Source organism: Columba livia, chromosome 2, assembly GCF_036013475.1.
Source record: "Columba livia isolate bColLiv1 breed racing homer chromosome 2, bColLiv1.pat.W.v2, whole genome shotgun sequence".
Classification (NCBI taxonomy): domain Eukaryota; kingdom Metazoa; phylum Chordata; class Aves; order Columbiformes; family Columbidae; genus Columba; species Columba livia.
The window spans coordinates 69,415,279-69,435,643 of record NC_088603.1 but is presented as its reverse complement, the minus strand read 5'-3'; the positions used below and the strand labels follow the sequence as shown (position 1 = coordinate 69,435,643).

The 20,365-nt window shown below is 41.4% G+C and overlaps 1 protein-coding gene across 7 annotated transcripts in view; it reads left to right on the top strand.

The window, feature by feature from the left end:
* PHACTR1 (phosphatase and actin regulator 1) overlaps positions 1–20,365 on the top strand; it is a 333,399-nt gene that overhangs the window by 137,361 nt on the left and 175,673 nt on the right. The window contains exon 1 of one of the 7 annotated variants that reach the window (XM_021301269.2): positions 19,873–19,892. The exons of the other annotated variants lie outside the window; for them this stretch is intronic. The gene's annotated coding sequence lies outside the window, so the exon portion shown is untranslated. Of the gene's footprint in view, positions 1–19,872; positions 19,893–20,365 lie in introns of those variants that run through there. 7 annotated transcript variants of the gene reach the window in all.

Genomic DNA, 20,365 nt, shown 5'->3' with positions numbered 1-20,365 from the left:
CTGACACCAAGGAAGCACTCAGAGATTTTGTGGTTTATAGGCACAGCCTGTATGTCCTCAGGAAATTACCCCAGTGCATTAGAGGACCTAGGTCTAAGCCTTTCTATACCTCAGTTTCCCTGCCTGTGCCATAGGTACAGCAATGTTTCTTTCCTATGTGTGAGAGAAACTCGCGATTTAGATTGTGGAGTCTCCGTCTAAGAAGAAAATCTTGCATTGTTTGTCAAAGAACTACCCACAGCACTGTGGGCTGCTCGTGCTCTGACATGAAGCATTAAGCTTTCATCTGACACAAAAGGGGAAACCTATGCCCCCTGCAGATCCTTTCTGTTTGTTAAAGGTGCATCAGCATCCACAGCTCTGAGGGGCTGTGCACAGTAATAATCTTCATTGTGTTCAACTCCGGTTCTGTGCAGTGCAACTTGTTGACTAATTACTCCTGAACTAATTTGACATTTCCAGTGCACGGATTCAAAACATTCAGGAATAAGGAGATCATTGTATTTCTTGTCTACCAATTAATTATTTCAAGAATAATCATCCCCCAGAGCCAGGAAGGAAGAAACATAACTGATCAGATCTTGTGCTGTATTGGTCCAGAATCCGCAGCAAGAATCAAAGGCTGCTCCTGACACAGCACTGTAGTCTTTTATTCCACCCCGAATGAAATCCCAGTGCGACGTGTCAGTACAATATTTACTTTGTACTGATTGCATCCCAGGCTGCCGAGCAGAGAGCACAGAGCTAAGAAATCCCCATGCTGATAATAACCTTCGCTTGTCAATTAGATGGCATTAGCAATGACTGCACGTTGGTACAAATCCATTCTGGTCAGTGTTTAGTTTAATTTTTAATCTTCATCTCCATCTCGCGGTTAGATTAGGCATTGCATGCGAGATGGATTGCTTGCTGTCTTGGACAGTACTTAAACTCAAATATTTCAGGCCTTTTTACCGGGCAGCTGGTAGTACGGTGTAACTGTATCTATTGTAAATGGGTATTGCTTGGTTTGGATTTTTTCCTCCTTTCTTTTAGGGGTGGCTATGTGGATTTTTTTAGCCAAAAGCTTGTCCCAGTGTCACACAGTATCCTGTAGCAAAGCCGTTCTTTTTTGGCAGACAAAGTGGGGCAGACCATCATACAGCACAGGGAGGTTTCATGGTATAGCAGAGCGAACCTAATGACGCTTTCCCACCCTAGCAGCATTATTACTCTTCCTTGTTGCCAGCTCTCAGACATGAGGCTGTGCCTTCCTCCTTAGCAATACCTTGGCTCTGTAAGCTATTCATTTCTGTTATTGTAGCACTATTTTTTTTCCAGATTAACGAGCCACGCATGGGAAGCAGCACAAGTAAGCTGCCTGCAGACAAGAGAAGGGAGATGGATGCTTTTTGGCAGCAAAAAGCCCTTGTATTAGTTCAGCTGTTAAATGACATCTCTGTTGTAGCATCTCTCCTTGGGTCATCAGTGTCCCGTGTTTGTTTTCCTCCAGCACCTCATGCCACTCCCTTAGACGCCAGTGAGGCCTCCGAGGGCTTCTAAAGGCAGAGGACAACTCGCTTTCCTTCATGTGAGAACATCTAGCCCTGCTCTTCAATATTTCATGACTGATGTATAGGTTTGGAAATTGCTTTTCAATAATGCAGGAAAAAAAATAAAGTTTAAAATTAAATGTCTTGTGACTAGAGAGCATTCATTTTAAAGAATTGCCTACATGACAGTCATGAAAACTTACAAAGAGGTATATTTTTTTTTCCATTAGCAGATAAGATAGCATTAATGGGAATCTAATTCCTGCTACCATTCTGTTTGGAGAAGAGTATGCCTCTCCTTATGGTAACACAACATAGTAATTTATGACTCAAGTTTAGAAAACAATTTTTTTCTCATCAGAAGACCTGATAGTGTGGGAAAGGAAAGTATCGGTTCATTTTCTGATGCTTTAGTGATCCAGAAAATAAGATTTAATTGGGTCAGTTTATCTTGTCCATGGGCTCTCATCCTGCACCATTGAAGTCAGTGGCAGCTTTTTTATTGACTTAAAGATCTGCAAGTTAAAACTTAAATGTGAAAGGATGCCTTATAAAAGGATACTAAAATTGTGGACAACTCGCTGAATTACTCAGACCAAGTCTCATCAATCAAGTCATAATTGTTAAACCTTTCTATAATGACTGTTTTCTTTCCTGGAAGATTGCAAGTTATAGCCCAGTAATTCAGTTTAACAGAATTTATTTTCTAGGCTATAAAGAAACAATCAGTGTGAAGATGCCTGTGAGGAGTTGTATTGAACAGGGATTTATCTTCTCATAGTGGTCTGTGAATTTATCCCTCTAGTACCATCTGCATGTACCTGTTCTCTTCTTGTCATTGTTTTAAGTCCCTTTAGTCATATCTTTTCACAAATTTGAGGTAATGGTTTCCCTTATTAAGAGGCAGCTGTATTTCTGAGAAAGATGAGTATTTGCCTCATTCTTTTGATCTTTGTTTGTGCAAACCTGGCCTTTGTCTGTCAGTTTGGTAAAATGGACAGAATAAGAAGAAAGAATCTGAAATGGGTTTCCGAACATTATGACGTGTAGTGCAGACGCCAGCAGTAGTCACTTGATTAGTACTGTTCCGCACATCATTTTGTCACGATATTTTAAACCAACCTTAAGGAAGAAAACACTGTTCAACTTAACATCCTCAGCTTTTTAATTTGGTAGGGCTCCTTCACCGTAACTCACAAAAAGATTGCTCTAAAAGAGAACTCCAGTGCCCGCATTATTGTTTAATCATCCTGAAATAACAGTTTTGTTACTAATTGCATAATAGTACCATCACCCTCTACTGCAATTATATTTGCACTGCCTGAGTATTAGAAACTGTGTTGTCATAATAAGGGTAGTTTCCTTTATTTGCTTATGCTGAGTTGCAGAATCTATAATTATATGCACAGATCATCAATTTTAGACTTGTTTGTATAATTATAAGTAATTGAACATGAAAGCAATTTCGGAATATCAGACTCTAAAGTACTCAGTCTATTGTGGAGTTGGAATAATTAGTAGATTAGAGAGATGATTATCAGTTAAGAAAAAGCTTCATAATTTTCTAGTAATTTAAATATAAACAAAAAAGCCACTTCATGACTTCAACAGTAGCTTGCCTTGCTACAATCAGGGAGAGTCAGATTTTCAAAGTTATTCAGATATGTTCACATCCAGAATGATTTTGGGTTGGTCCAGTGTGTTGACAAATTAGCACAGTAATGTCTCCCAGTAATTTATGTACTGTATTCATTGTGAATACAAGCATTATTAATCTTACAGTACATTTTATTGCTAAAAAATTGAGAGGCCTATAAACTATAAAATAAATGTATATAGTGTCTCAGTCTTCATTGTGCATAGGAAAGAGCTTCTCCGTGGAAGCAAACACTTTATTTGGAAGAAACTGCTGAAAAGCTTGGTGCAGAGGTAAAAAAACCATTCCTTCCACATGTCAGAAATGTATATAACAAAAATATACTCTTTATAGTAGCCACAGATAGTTTTGTGGCTGCCAGTTCTATTCAGAGTGCTTCCCCACCAAAGGGCAGTGCCTGGAGTGCCCTGGTGACTCTCCCCCTCATATTCAGTCAAGTCAGCTGGTTATTCTGGGGATCCCACAAATGGCTCTGATCACAGGAGACAGGTATTTGGGACCAGTTTACAATACTGTTTGAAGAAAGGCTGACTTTTTTTCATTCCCACCACAAGGGGTAGTGGCTGGAAACAAAGCACTTCATGGAATTTCTTCTTTACTCTTCCCAAAAGGGAACTGTCTTCTATAAGCTTTCATCAGCTTTATTTTGCCTATGTTTTATTTCTTTTGCCAGAATACATAAAAGCAATTAGCTTTAAAAAGATAAGTCAGTTTCCCTGGGTTAATATCATTTTATACCAATGTCGAACTGAAAATTCCAAGGAGCAAAGTGAGCAGAACTTTGCAAAAAAAAACATGAGCAAGCATAGCACCATCTCCACAAGAGATGAAAGGAGATTTGCTTGCAGTGTGATTCATGCCTCTTTTTTGTGTTGATAGTGAGATTTCAAGCCTAGATAGAGGTTCCTGCCCAGCTGAGTGTGGTTTGGAAGTGTTACGATGTGCTGATGTGCCATATAGTTTATGTAGCACTGACATCTGGTGGCAAGAGGCAACATGAACCCCAAGTTGCAGCCCAGCAAACAGGGCTGTGACAATCTGCACACTCTTCTCATTCATGTTGGTTTTATGTCTTTTCCAATAAATGCAGCATATTGGAAAACTAAATAGTCATGGGAGATTTGGGGCTCACCACTGCTCTTACAGGATAAATCTTAACTAAGAATTAAAAGTTGACAATAAGACCAAGTAGCAGCTGTTAAGTGGTAAAAGAAATGGAGGGGTGGAAACAAAACTAAAGATGAAGATGCGAATTCAAGGCATTATATGCCTTTTAGCTCTGACATCTTTCCAAAGTAATTTCCAAGAAGAAAACGTTATGTATGAACTAATAAAATTATTAAACGTTCCTCAATACAACTTCTGCAAATGCTGCAAGGAAAATTTCTTTTCAGCTCTCTTCCTTTTCTAGTTAGTATTCAAAAATCTTAAGAGGTTCACCATCTTTTTTCCCCTCCTGTTTTCTGCCACATTACCTCCAGTTGTCAGAGCTGTTGTCAGAGCATCCTCATGATTCCAGTAGAAGTGCAAAAACCAAGAGCTTAAAATCATGGGATGTTAAACAACTGAGACTGAAATTTCCTGAGGTATTTTTAAATAAAATTTGCAGTGCTTTCTGTTTGGACTCTGTCGTTTGAGATGTTCCAAGGACTAAGAGTTTGTTTTCTGTACTTTCTTCTTTTTTTTTTTTTTTTTCCTTAATAAAATCCAATCCTGATGTGCTCACCTGGCTTCATGAACTGGCACCTCCAGAGAGCTGCCAACTCCTGGAGAGTGGCAGGAGTGCTGGAGCTTGGCTGCACCCGGTACCTGGAGCTGCCCCAGTCCTTGCACACCCAGACCCTCTCCATGCCTATAACTCCTGTTTAACCAGAACCGTGGATTCCTCTAAGCAACAGCCACATCATATAATTATAGCATAGTTTGGATTGGAAGGGACCTTCAAAGCTCATCTAGTCCAACCCCCATGCAATGAGCAGGGACGTTTTCAACTAGATCAGGTTGCTCAGAGCCCCGTCCAACCTGGCCTGGAATGTCTCCGGGCATGGGGCATCTACCACCTCTCTGGGCAACCTGGGCCAGTGTTTCACCACCCCCAGTGTAAAAAATTTCTTCCTCATATCCAGCCTGAATGTCTCCTCCTTTAGCTTAAAATCATTAGCCTTTGTCCTATCGCAACAAGCCATGCTAAAAAGGCTGTCCCTATCTTTCTTAGAGGCCCCTTTTAAGCACCGAAAGGCCACAATAAGGTCTCCCTGGAGCCTTCTCTTCTTGTGGCTGAACAACCCCAACTCTCTCAGCGTGTTGTCACAGGAGAGTTCATCTACAGTCCCTGCCTTAAATGTTAGTGACCCTTATTAGCATCTCCCTTTTCTTGAGCATATGCATTAAGATCTTTGGAGAAATTATTCACAGGGTAATGTTTCTTATTATTAGTCTTAGTAAGTGATAGCTTAAACTCACTGTGAACTTGCCAGATTTTTATAAAGCAAAAAGCTATTTCCTCAGAGGTACAGCTTGTAATTCTCTGATATCTGCTAGGGGGCAACATTTGTTAAATAATATAATACTTTGCTCTGTGACTAATGCTAAGATTGTAACAGCGATACAGTGAGAAGGAAGCATGTAATAATTGCATACAGAATTTATGCTAGTAGGAGGTAAATAAATAACACTGAGATTCGTAGAAAGCAGAAAAACAGCAAAGGACAGAGATCCTGATTATGTTTGGATAAGAGGATGCTAGCTTATAGCTTCACATAGATGATTATTCATCTGGTAGATATATGCACAAACAAGTGTTTAACTTTGTCGTATGGAGTGTAAACTGACCACGCAGGTAAGTCAAATTGTGCACAAGTGTAGTTTCTGCGCCACAGGCATTGCAATGAACACGGCTGTACTGCTACTGCTCAGTGAAACCTGGTGACTAGAGAGCAAAGTCGCTTTCTGCTGGGTCTTGTGGTCATTTGAAGGCATAAAATCACTCATTGTAAACAGTTCTAATGACTAGCATAAGACACCAGAAAATGCCTGTCCTGTGCAAGTTGTTTCATGTTTATTGACCAAGCCATAGAGAGGAAGAGGATTTGTACCCCGGTTTAACACAAGTGTAGGTCTGATCACAAATTCAAGATTAGAGAGGTAGAAAAAGTTGAAGTCTTTAATAATTCATAAACTTTATACACAGTAGGGTGCAACAAATGCATGTTAGGTAACATACTTAATTTTCTGCCTTTATTAGCATCTTTGACAGTTATCTTATATTCAGGTGACTGGAGCAGCTACAGTGTGTTGTATTACGTTCTTATTCAAGCTGAACTCCAGTGCATTTCACTTAGGAGAAACTCATAGATGAGAAATTTGTTTGAAATTAGTAGATAAGCGTTGCTTTTGTAATACTTTATCATTTATGAAATTTGGGAACACAGATTAACGTATTTGTTCTAGGCCATGCTCACATGCTGGCAGATGGTTAGCATACCCACCGGGAACATATATTTTATGAGCACTAAACTGGATTTGCAAAAAAGAAAGGAATTCACCACGGAAATAATTCAAGAGAGAAATGGTGGAAATAATTCAGTTTCTTTTATTAAAAATCATCTATCACTACCATATCCTTTTAAAATGAATATACAAGTGTGGGTGCATCTAGCAGAACATGAATTTTATAAAAAGCAAAGCAGGCAAAGACATAAGCGAGTTCTTTTACTTACCCAAGCAGTCCAATTGAATTCTTTACAGGATACGGGCCCTGGGGAGTGTGATGAGTGGTTTAATTAGTTTTAAACCATCATATTTAATCAAGCACTGTGCATTTTTAAACTGCTTCATTCATTCTACTTCTAGGAAGACTGTTTCAGATCTTTTTATTGTTAGTATTTTATGAGACTTTGGAGCTCTGGATTCAGCGTGAAGCAAATCTCTCTAATTGATATCACCATGCTCTAAAACTAGATTATTATTCCCAAAGTCAAACCTTAAACTCATCTTACAAGAAGGAAGAGCCATTAGACATTTCTGAGCTAAAATTTTAATTGGGATATGGTTCATCTGCAAAGCAGCCAGAGTTCATTCCGTTTATCCCTATGACGAGAAGCTCCAACAGGCATGCGTGATAGGACAGTGCGTAAAAAAAGTGGGGGCAAGCCGGGGAACCACACCGTAACAATTAATTTCCTTTTGCTGAACAAGTTGTTGAATCAGACAATCAGAATGTTTGGTTTACATTTTTGTAACTTCATTCACTGAGCCATTATCAAAGCAAAATAATGACATCTTAATCTCCTACAGTTATACTGAATAAGCTTTGATCAATTTAAAGGGGGGGGGGGGGGAAGGAGAAAGGCTCTCGCGATGTTGTGATTTTTGATTAGATGCAAAGGAAAATATATAAATTGCTGCATTCTTGACCTTTTATGTGGAAGCAGTGTGCTGGCAACCCAGGGAGCCAGTTTGATTCACGTTCTTTGCTGTATTAAGCAGGTTTGAGCTGTGCTGGTGTTGTAAAGCAAGTGGGGCAAAGACCGATTCTTTTTGTGACAGAGGGACTCTGCTAGAGGCTCCGCACCACACACCCCACCAGAGGCGAATAGGATCCAGAGCAGGTTCTGCGCCAAAGATGAGACTGCAAGTGCGTGGACAAGCAGCCCAGACTTCTTGTAGACCTCCTAGCTTCCTTTGTTACGTGTCTACCCGTTCTTCAGCCCTCCCAATGCGGCATCCCTTGGGGCAGCTCTGGAGTCCTGGAAATAACCTCTTATCGAAATGATCTGGTCATATCACACCTCCTAGTGCCACTGTTGTACTGTTCACAGATTCAAGAAAGTGTATTGGACATTTGAGGTCAGTTTTGACGTTCTCTGAACTCGCGTGAGCAAAATGCATACTTCTTTAACATGCATGGAGTTAATCTTAAAAATCACTTAATCTGGCGCTTTTTCACAATATGTTGTGTAGTGGATTTCAGGAAGAGTTTTTCAGGGAAGTCTCTCCTTGTTAAACAATGACTGCCACAAAATTTTGAAGCATGAAATCTTATGGTTTTGAAAAGGATTTTTTTTCCCATATTTATAACATAATTCTAAATAGCAAATTATTTTCAGAGAGTCTGCACTGTGTATAAGAGAAAACAACAGACAACTATTTTCATCTTTACCTGACAGATGGCATCACTATGCCTAAGTATTTTAGAGTGATGTATGGCTAACAGTCTTCAGTCTTTATTAATTGCAGTTGTAGTATTATGATAAAACAAATTAATACAAGTTCTGGGAAACTGGAGCCTCTTTAGGTAGCCCCATTGTAAGCACACGCCTTGCCTTAAAAAGTTTACAATCTAAATAGACAAGATGGCCAAGGAGCTGAAGGAAAGTGCCTGCTGAGTGAAAGATGAAGTGACTTCCACAAAGTCACTCAGCTTATTTATAATAGAGCTAAAAATGTACTTCTCCATGCCCTCAGAACTAGGTGGAGGTTTTCTAGCCAGTGACAGATTTAAGGTTTGCTGTCTCACAGTCCTTCTGATCTAAGTCTCAGGATTCACAATATTGCTGTAAAATTTATAGTGATTGCTTCTACCCCTGGAAGGACTTAAGGTATCAGATCAGAAAACTGCAGAAGTCTTATATATGGCAAAGCTGTACTGGGTCACTTGTAGGTGCTTCTAAAATTGTATTGGACAATTCTCTATCTAGTACATAAAATAGGATGAGTAATATTTCCCCCCTAAACTCTTAGGCCACATTGGTTTTTCTATATATGTGAAATGTCTAGTACATGATGGTATGCCTGTGGGCGAAATGTTTTACTGACCTTTGTTAAAAGAGATACAACGTGAAAGCTTCCCAGGTTCTTGACTTCTTGATAGAGCAGTGAGAAACTCTACAGCAATTTTTTTTCCTGCCTGCAAATGCCAATATATCGGAATTACAATGCTCTTCGGAAAGAATTTGAAACAGACAAGAAAGCAAACAAATTTTTGCTGGAAATCTCTGTGGTTTCCTTTGCCCGGTTTCTCAGCATCCTGAGATGTACTTTTTGAAGGAGCTGAGCGTGTGTAGCGCTGGCAGTGCCGGTTCCCAGCTCCCAGGCCGGCACCTCCTCTGCTGGAATCACCTGCTCAGGTAACGGGTTAGCCTTTCAGCTTAGGGCGGGGATGAAGAGCACAAAGGAGAGGAGTGGACCTCCTGGCCTGCCCAACTGAGGAAAAAGGGTCTCACTTGCCTATGAACCTGTCTCTAGAAAAGGAGATACAGATACAGGCAGCAAAATTCTGACCCGTGATCCTTTTTTTTTTTTTCTGCTGAGTCGCCTGCATTCACTAATGCAGAATATTTTTAAATATTTCTCTTTTTTTGTGGAGAATTGGGGTTTGGGGGAATGAAATGCTGAGGTTTTTTTCCTTCCATGGCACAACAAAAGCATACATAAGCACCCTCCACAAGTTGAAATTAGATTTTTCCCTCCCACTCCCCTGGGGCTCTGCTCAGTAATATATTTGCACGTTAGAATGAGGAAGAGATGATACTCCAATATTCTTCACTCAGATGCAATTCTGATAAGTGTTGGCTGGGGGAAAAATTCAGTGTGAAAGATGCTCAGGACTGGGAGGGTCTGGGATTTGCTGTCTGCCACAGAATAATGCAAACTTCTGAAGAACCTGAAGTCTCCAGGGTAAGGCCCAGCTGTTTCATGCTAGCTGTGGAAGGAGGCTTTCCTGAAATAAAGACCCTGTGGAGCATGGCTGTAAAGCATTATGTCCTACTGAGCCTGTCTGAAGTCCTGACCAAAAGATCACAAAGGCTTGCTGAGACCAAGGCTACAGCTTGCAGTGCTGCAGAGATTTCAAGATAAAAGAAAGTAGGTTTCTGCTGCTGTGAGCTCTCCATCCCCTGCTATGGAGGTACTTTAACCTCCCTTCTTTCTTAACTGGACAATCTGCCCTATGCCTCTTTAAGACACAGTGCAGAACCTGAAATCTTTTTGATGTGGTTTTCTTTGTACTCTCTTAATTTGATTTCTCTCTGAATGAAAAGAGAGAGGGTTTTGGGTTTGTTTTCTTGCTTGCTACATTTTTCTTCCCCTAGATAATTGTGGTATGATGATTTTCTATTCCACATTTTTGGAAATCACCTTGGAATATGCATCACTTCTGCTGTTAAAAAACCGAAACAAACCCCAAACCTGTTTTATTAGTAACAAAGTGATTTTCTGGCAAAACAACGAGTATAGGAATTCATATGGCTGAAGTTTGCTGCGAGGGAAGGGAGGTGACTCTTTGAGTTGGCATGGCTGCAGAAGGAACCTCATCAAATACAGAGATCCAGGTCCCCTGCAGTGAATGTATAGAAGAGGATGGAGGCTGGGGACAGGGAGCATAAGCTGTTTCATGTTTTGCCAAAAGCGCAAATAACCCACTCCTCTTCTTTGATTTTTCAAGTGTTCCTGAGGGCCTTCTCTAAAGGATTTGAGAGTCCATTTTCCTGTTGTATCTGAATGTGTGTCAAGGTTTCCAGGCAAGATCCTTCTCTAAGAGAAGACCTCAGAGGCCAAAGTCCTTATTGTCATGGTGAGAGATGTTATGGTTTTTAAAAACAGGAATTCTGCACAGCTCAGATTCTGGGTTTGTTTGCTTTGTCTGGGTGGTTGGTGTGCTTTGACTTTTGGTCTTGCCCTTAATAATTGTGGCTTCTTTCTTTGGTCACAGACTGGGATTTAAGCTGGGAGGGTTGATGCACAAGGAGCTTTGATCTGTCCTGAAGCAGCTAGTGGTACAGCACACAGTTATGTTTCGTGTCAAAAGCCCCTTTAGCATAGAATCAAATCCTATGGAGATCCCTGTAGGGAGGTTCCTGTAGCATCTTCTTGCACCTCCTGTGGAGGTGTGAGCTTTTTCATTGACAATTTGTGAATTGTTCATATGTGTTGTCATTGATTTATGGCATATTAGACATCAACTCTGCAGCTGAATTTAGCCAAACGGCTTTTTTTTTTTTTTTTTTTAGTTTAATTTAGGTTTGTATTTTTTTGTTTGATTTCTTTGAATAAATTTAAGAAACTGAAAACCTTTGTTGTATTAATATGAGAACACTTTCTTGGTTTTTTTGAGTGGGAACATTATTTATTTAAATGTGAGATTAGAGAAGCAAGAAGGTTGCTAATTGCTAGGATATAGAAGACAAGGTGGCTTCATTGCATCGCAGAAGTAGTTTTACGGACAAATTGGTAAAGTCTGACTATTGGTCAAGTTAGTCAGCTTTGACATTTTCCCAAGTGTTGAGCTAATCCTGAGGGTGATCCTTGATGTCGTGTGCACAGGCCCACTCATGCAGAACCATTAAATGCTTTTTGACAGAGTATTTCAGAAGAGTCACAGCAGTAGGCTGTGGATTGTGCTCTGTCTGATTGTATGTCACAGATAAGGAAAGCTGGGTGGCTTTTCAATGCCCGAATAAGGGTGCATCCAACTTAAGAGTGTGGCTGCACATCTCGAAGGGCTACAGACCAAAGGAGAACATGTTAGAGCAGAACAAAAGAGGAACCTCTTCTCCCTTTAGGTCTGTGGAATCCCCAGAAACAGTCCTCCTCTGTCCTCAAGGTGGTCCACGAATAGAAGGGAGGAAGACATCTCTTTCTAAAGTTGGTAACTACAGCATGGATTCCATCAGCTACATTGCATTAGTCTTAAGTGAGCTCGTAGTATTGCATCAGGGTTTTGTAGTTACCGGGGGAAAAATTGCTTGGATTCTTTTGAACATTACTCTTGAAGCGTGCAAATGTTTTGGGTTATTTTTTTTCATTAACTCTGTGCAAGTACTGCAGTCTGTGCTCTCTCAAACGTTAAATATGAGAATAAAGGCATTTTTTGAAAAGTTAGAAAGCAGAAATGTATTTAAAATGTCATAGTAGGAGTTCAGTTTGGATCTTGGTTCTAAAAGATCAGAATTTATGTTTTTTCCTCAGTGCTTGAAATTGCTGGTTCAGCCTCTTCCACCTGTTATCTCAAGCTTTACTCTCTTTTTTTCACATTTTTTCCATCCTTTTCACAACCCATGACACATAGATGAACAGACTTTATTTGAATGATTATTAGTTCTGATGTCCTTACAGTAATTTAAAGAAGTCTCAATAGTTTCCTACTTTTTCTTCTTTACTCATACGGTGAATTATTGTAAGTGGCAGTGTGATTATTCATTTCATAAATGAGTCTTTCAGATGGCCCTTTGGGTGTTATGATGAAAAGTGTCTGCTCGATGTTACACTGAATTTAACGGAGATTACTTATGAGCATTTTATTGTGTTTTCTTAGGCACAATTCCTGCAGTTTAAGAGAGGCATTAAACTGAAAGTAGCAAGAAGTGTACTAGGAGGTAGATTTTGCTTGAAGTAATTGAAGGCAGCTGAGCAGGATGGTAGAGGAGCCTGCAGGCTTATTTCAAAACCCATCTCCATCCCTTCCTCTTCTGCATACAAATTCACACCTGGGATCAGACCCAGGCTCCTCTAGAAGGAATACAAAAAAATATTTGCACAAATATTTCAAGCCAACAATCTGGATGTCCCTGGGTATTTAGTTTGTTGTTAGAAGTTCAGAGTGGTTTGAGTGAGGCATCCTCTGCACCTGACTTCTGACACTTCATCTTCTTAAATGGAGGGTCAGAATAGATTGTTCCTTTGGCCTCTTTCAGACCCTGAAAAACAAGAGGAAAATAATTTCTAAGGCATTTTGCTGCTGCACCCACCTGATTCCAGCAGTGAAACACTGACCCTCTCAGTGCTCACAGCTCTTTGTCAGGTCACTCAGGCCACAATTCATAAACACTTAATTCTCCCCAGGGCATGAGATGTACACAAGCATGGAATATTAAGGATTTGCCCGAGTGTCATACTGAGCACAGAACTTAAAACCTCGATTTCGAGATTTGTCTCTGCAGCTTCCTGAGCCCTCCAGAATGAGCTCTTTCTCTAACACACAAGGCTCTGTGCTTCACAGACATGTATTTTGTGCATCTTACCTGGTATAGAAGTTGCCCTTTTTGACTTCAGGGGAGCTCCACATGATATTTTCCCGACTCTTTATTGGCCGTTTCATTTCCCATTTTGATCTGTTCCCAGAACTTTGCCTTCTGGAGTAGACTATTTTCGCCTATGTTGTGCTGCCACTATCCAAAAGTGTGAGCAGCTTTCTTCAGCTGCTTTGTTTTACCCTTGATCCTTGAAACCTCCCTTGTTTAACATGCAGCAAGTTCTAAAAATAGACAAATCTTGAAAGGGTGCATGAGATATAGCTGTGTGTAAAAGCCACAAGTACTGGCATTTGAGATGTTTCAGATGACCCCTGCATCTACCTCCATGTCAAAGGCAGATAATAGCTTTGTCATGGTGATCTTGTTTTGCCATTCTCTCTTGCTCACTCACTCACTCACTCACTACCTTGACAGCCCAAAATTCATTGGAACTACTTGCAAGCTAAGGTGAGAGAATTTAACCCATGTTTTTACATAGGCAGTTCCAGACCTTCAGTGGAACAAGAACAAATTAGTCTGGCCTATATTTAGATTCACTGCTATGTTAATGTGGATTTTCTTGAACTTCCTCTCATTACCAATAGCTTTAGGTAAGCAGCCCAGAGCTTTTTAACAAATGTATTCAGTAAAGACACCATGCAAGTCAGTAGATCTACAGAGGCTTAAATTTGGCTCCCAGGTGCTCACCAGAATTCCTAGCCAAGGTATGGAGATAACCACGGATTAATGAATTCTCCCTGTGACTTGAATTGCTTTTCTACTGTTGCTTTTAGATGTGACCTTGAAGCCAAGTCTCATCATGTTCGCTTCTTCCTCCTGTTCTTTCCAAATGCCACTTGCTCAGCCTTTATGAGTCTGCAGCCTACCTTCTTGCAGCAGTTGACAGAGCTATAGCTCACATTTGATTCCTCTCTCAAAGGATACTGAGGACCAGCAATTTTAGTTCTCCTGCTTTTTTTTATGGCTCTGGCTACATCATCCAGATTGATTGGATGAGGGAAGCTCATACATTGTCAAGCCAAGCTACACTGCCTGTACATTTGCCCGGTATAACTATCTGTGTATTAGAAAGGATGTCATGCACATTTATAGTTGAACCATGTACTTGTTCCTCAAACAGACAACATAGTTATTTCTCTTCTCCCAGAATCATGTGGCCCTCAATACAGAGAGGGCTGTTGCCCTCCTCATTGGGTAGGATTTGGACCAAGCTTGCGTTTTTAAGAAGTAGTGGAATATGTGGTGATGAAAGTAACTATTATGAAAATAAGGTTGCTTGTGTAATGTGTGTGCGCGCCATACAGAATTTACGCTTCATGTGATCTGATGCGGCACGACATCCGAACGCCTTCTGGAAAATATCATGTCTCTGAGTGGATAGCTGAAACTGGGCATGTTGCAAGGCTGTGGAAAGTTTCATTTGTATTTGACTTAAATTACCCACTGCATGAAGGTCTTTGCTGAATTAGTTGTACTAAAGTGCCACCTAACAGCCAGGTGGGAATGGGGCTGCAATGTGGTGGGGGCTGCACAAAGAGCCAGCGAGAAGGGAACACCACCCAAACACAGTCAAGTCACTAGGACCTGTAACAGGGCTTCAATGGTGGGTTGTTCATTAAGAATGATTTAAGGTGTAGATCTGGAAACATTAGCTGTCAATACTTCTTTCAGTTTTAGCTTTAGCTTTCCCTATGGCTTTAGCCCAAATAATTTTACTTTCTTACCTCAGTAGGCATATCTGTAAAAGGAGAATTAGTAATCTCTCAATTTGTGTGTAATCTCTCAATTTGAGTGTTGAAAGGATTAGCTGGTACTTTTTCTGCTGAATGTTTTGGAAAATTAAAGAAGCTGTCTAAGTATTACTCTTGTTTCCAAGGCATTTTTGATTTGTGAGTTTTCTCTGAAATATGGCATTTTTATGCTAGGAATACTTACATTATGGACTTATTTTTTTCTTTGGTAAACAAGCATTTAAATCGCCTGTGTAAACACTACATGATATGAACCATATTAGTAAGTTACTTAAAGTATTACAGACAAAAGACTGAATTCAGAAACTCCCTCGCTATCTTATAGTTCCCCTGAAATGCCTCATTACTTAGTGATACTTAATCAAATTTAATCTGCAGTAAATCTCTCTGTGTCATTAAAATTCTGCTAGGCATTACTTTCACATTATTTCTAGGGAGTTAGAAATAGACAAGGTTTTGGATTTTTAAAAAAAAAAAAAGGTATACCAAGGAAAGGAAAAATAATTCAATGGGCTTGGTTCACAGAGATACAGCATTAAAAATACATGTTGTGTAATAATAATTATAAAAAATAAAAAATAACCTAGTTTTGTCTAGCAAAACTACAACAAAGTATTGCTGTCTGTGTTACACATGTATGTTCTACTTGACACTCGATGTAGGGTTTTTTTGCCTGTTTTCCACTTCGATGCATAGTTTTTTATGAAATGGTTTTTATTTTTTTTCACGTTTATCTCTGCCACACAGAAACAAAAGACAGTTGGTTTGGACACAGTGTCCTGAGCTCAGTGAACCCGGTGGAGCTGCACGAAGGGTGGTAGCTGCCCAGAATGTTCAGGCTTTCTGTGCGGAGCTCAGGACGCGACCTCACTCCACGCTGTGGTTTCTCATGGACCACCAGCTCACAGAGTCATATGAACGTGCCAGAGTCGCAGCTGTTTCACGAGGTTTATTTTTAAAGCACAGAAAGTAAAAAACAAAAGCAAAACCAAAAAAAAACGCAACCACACATAGTGAATCAAAGTGCAGTAACACAGAATGCTCTTCTGTATTTAATGCTGTTTAAAATACTAAGATTTAAGATCTGCATTTTTTTTTTTTAGACCATACATGATGAAACTGGCAAGTAGAAACTTCTGATTCTTCAGTAAATGTTGATCCTCTTAATAAGAGGACACCTTGCATTTCTAAGCACTTGTTATAAGCAACTAACCTGAGTCACAAAATAGATGGGGCTGAAGACTGAAAATTTGGATTGAGGGGAGAAGTTCTCATTGATGAGGATCTGCTGTCCTCTTTACTGGAGCAGACAAGCACAGACATCTCAAGATGAAACCCAGCAATACTGTGTGTCAGGCCACCAAAAATGTTCATGAGATGACTGTCAGGAGTTGCTTTCCTAACCATTCAGAAAGGACTGGGTTTTGTCAGCAGTAGTGTGGCCAGCAGGACCAGGGAAATGATCATGCCCTTGTACTCCACGCTGGTGAGGCTGCACCTCAAATCCTGTGTTCAGTTTTGGGCCCCTCACTACAAGAGAGACATTGAGGTGCTGGAGAGAATTCAGAGAAGGGCGATGAAGCTGGTGAGGGGTCTGGAGCACAAGTGTGATGAGGAGCAGCTGAGGGAACTGGGGCTGTTCAGCCTGGAGAAAAGGAGGCTGAGGGGAGACCTGATCGCTGTCTACAACTACCTGAAAGGAGGTTGTAGCATGGAGGGGGTTGGTCTCTTCTCCCAAGCGGCAAGTGATAGGACAAGAGGAAATGGCCTCAAGTTGTGCCAGGGGAGGTTCAGACTGGATGTCAGGAAAAATGTCTTCGCAGAAAGGGTTGTCAGGCATTGGAACAGGCTGCCCAGGGAAGTGGTGGAGTCACCATCCCTGGAGGTGTTTAAAGGACATATAGACAAGGCTCTTAGGGACATGGTTTAGTGCTAGGGTTAGGTTATGGTTGGATTTGATGTTCTTAAGGGTCTCTTCCAACCAAAATGATTCTATGATTCTGTGACTTGGTAGCACTAGCCCATTTGCCTTACTGCTTCTTGTTCAGCTACTGATTTATAGGGGGCACATGCTGTAAGCTCTGCTGTCTTTTTCACAAGACAGGTAATAAATTATTTTTATTCAGATCCCTGTTGTATGGACTTTACTCCAGTTTAAGCTCTGCTTTTTCTCTATGTTGTAAAGGTTTCTGTGCCAAAGCAAGAGAGAAAGTTAAGCAAGTGCTATGTGCTCCTTCCAGAGGTCGATAGTTTTAGGACAGTAAAACCACAGAAATCAGTATTTTTTTATTATTTTTTTTTTTTTTTTTTAGAGGCAAGTTTGTTGTGAATGTGGAATAGGTAAGGAAAGGGCAGCTTCCTGGAGAGATGAGAGTGTCACAGCAGTGTGATACCCAAAGCAGGAAGGTTTTTGGAGAGTAAAAAGGTGAAGGAAAGCCAAGAGACAGCCAGGCCCTCAGGTTCACGTGCTGTCAACCCACATTTGTATCACTCTGACCACAAACGTCATCAGCTTAGAATGAGTGAAAAGGTCACAAAAATGGCAGGGTCAGGTGTGCATCTTTCCTTCCAGGACCACCGTTTTTTTCCTGCGCTTATTTTTTGGTGCACTGGCTTCTGTGGTCACAGCCATCAGCCAGCCCTCAGCTCCCTCCTCAGTGGAGGATGACAGTACGTAGTGATGGGGGACACTTTGGAAATGCTTCACAATTTGTATTTGCAAGTGCTCCCGGCTGGAGCAGATCAGAAGGGAAGTTTCAGAGTGACAGGCATCACAGAGCAGAGGAGGGACGAGGTGCTGAGGAGCCGCCTGTTCTTGCTCTGGGTCTCTGCACCTCCCTTACTGCCTCCTTCAGCAAGATTCTGGTCTTGGGCTGGCTCTTGAATGCATTTTGGCAGCATCAGTAATACCCCAGGTCATAAGGAGAATTAAAAACAAGAGCTGTCTTGTGCAGGGACTTGAATGCAGAGGCGAGGCTGCTGGGAGCAATACATGTTTGGTGTGAGGAATGGAGGAAGGGACATCCCGGGGGAAGAGAATGAACAATTACATGAAGTAATCTGTAAAATCAGTGAATCGGTAAAAATGAAACTGGCTACCTCATTAAACAACTTAAATAGAAAGAAAACAATTAATAAGCAAAGCTGTGATCAGAGAAGAAATATTACAAGCAATTTCTGAAAGAGGTTGAAAGTCAACTAGAAACAGTCCATATCAGCCGAAACAAACGTGGTCCTGGAGGGCACAAGGGGAACCTAAGGAGGATGCCTGACCACGTGTGGACGGAAGGGCATGACAGCACCCACCAGAGCAGCTGTTCCTTTTATCTGGGCTCACATCCTAACACCATGCCAGGCCGTGCTGCAGGAGTCTGCCCTTACCATCAGGTGCACCACAGCAATGAATCCAAATGGTTTGGGCAGGGAGGAGGAAGAAATGGTATGAAGCCATCATGACAAAGGCCAAGAGGTCTCTGTGCTGTGCTTGCGTTTATAAACAACCACATGCTAATTTTATCATGTTCTGCACAATGAAGACTTTCCAGGGTATTATGACAGAGCTGGTGTAACTCAAAATCTCAGATCCAAATATTATGAAACCCTGAAATATCCTCCTGGTTGTGAACAACTTTGAGCCTTGGAGAAGGATTGTATGGTACTTGAATTTGAAAGTTTCAACTATTTTTATATTATTGAAATTCCTGCCCTACACCTTCCCCCCGCCCAAGTCTGATAAACTCACATTCATACATATCCTTTTCTCCCCAGCAATCAACGCCTTGCTGAGGCCCTGTTGCAGCCTGTTTGCTTGCTTATTTTCAACTTCATGTCCTAAGGAGTTCATTTCTAACGTAGGTGAGCTTTACACCACCATATAACTCAGAATTTTTCTGTGACAGCAAGCCCTGAGTGCAGACAGGGAGAGTTACAAGCTGCTAATTGCACAAAGATACCGGTTCCTTGTCGTCATTTGATTTTAGTTATCTCTCCACCTCATATGATTTCCAGATAAAAACCATGAGGAGCTTAGCATGGTTTGAATCCTCTAATTGTGCTGCTGCAGCCATGTGACCACCCGGCTGAGTAATTCCCTGCAGAAGGAGACAAACTGCATGTTAAAAAGCTCAACAAATAGTGTTTAAAACGTGAATGAGTGACAGTAGTATACGATACCCACACCGCCTTCCCTGAAATCTCCCACTACTGCCACGGCCACGTGGAGGCTTGATTTGTGGTAGCAAGCTTAGTGATGTGAGGGGAACGAGATGGTGGGGGGTGAAGGCTAGCTGGACCTTTGGCTGGTTTCCTCTCCCCTTTGACAACCTCTGGTTTGACTGGTTTCCTCTCCCTCTTCCCCGTCTGCAAAACCAGTTTCATCTTCATTTATCAGAATGAATGGTTCCTTGGGGGTCTTGGCGAGGAGGTAGGAATCCCTGCCTCGTGGAGGTCAGGAGCAGTCGCCTTCCCTGTGGCCGAGGAGCCTAAACCTGTTCTTGCTGTTCTGCAGTGGTATAAGACACAAGGAGGAAGAGAGAGCAGCTGGCACAAAATGCAGGAATCTGCTAAAGATCTTCCTCATTTATAGGTAATATATGGGAGGGAGAGAAGAAGCAAATAAAACCTGATTGTTCCCATTTTACAAAAAGCCTCGCACTGTTTTCAGGACAGTTAATTGCACTGATTGTTCCAACCTCTGTATCTGCCTTTCACACGGGAGCTGGTCATTGAATTGCAACTTGTTTTTCGGCGGGCTGGCAGCGGAGGAGAAGGGGCTGTCTGGCACGGCGAGGCTGGATGGGTGTGCATGGAGCGTGTGTGCGTTTTCAGAGCACGCTTAGGAAGGCTGTTGCTCAGTTGCCGAAAGCACAGCTGTTGCAGAGCAAGGGAGGGAGCCTGGCAGCAGCCTCGTGATCTCTATCAGGTAGGCAAACACACAAACCATATGCTTCTTCCTGCCTAATTTTATTTCTCGAAGTGGCGGTATTATGAGCGGGTGGCTTTTGGGTTCACAAAGTCCTCTTTTTCTGCTCCTGGCAGTCAGAGGAGGTTGCTGAGAGCAGCTGGGTGTGTTTGCCCAGAAGCCGGTGTGTATGAATGAGATCAATAGCTGTGCTAAAAATCACCGAGCCATCTGGGATTTACAGATAGAGGATTGACTTGCAAATCCTCCTGAAACTGAGATCTGCAGTAACTGCTGAATAACAGCACATGCGATGGAGGTGGCATAGAAAGTTATCAAGAAGACCTGAAATGGCCTAGTGGCACTTTTCTCAGCCCTAGGTTTTGAAGAAGCTTTCGAAAGGGTGAGAAAATGCTGAGGAAGGGGGAAATTATGTTCTGCTGCTGCTAATTTTTTTTTAACCCTGTTGTTGACTTGTGATATTGAACATACTG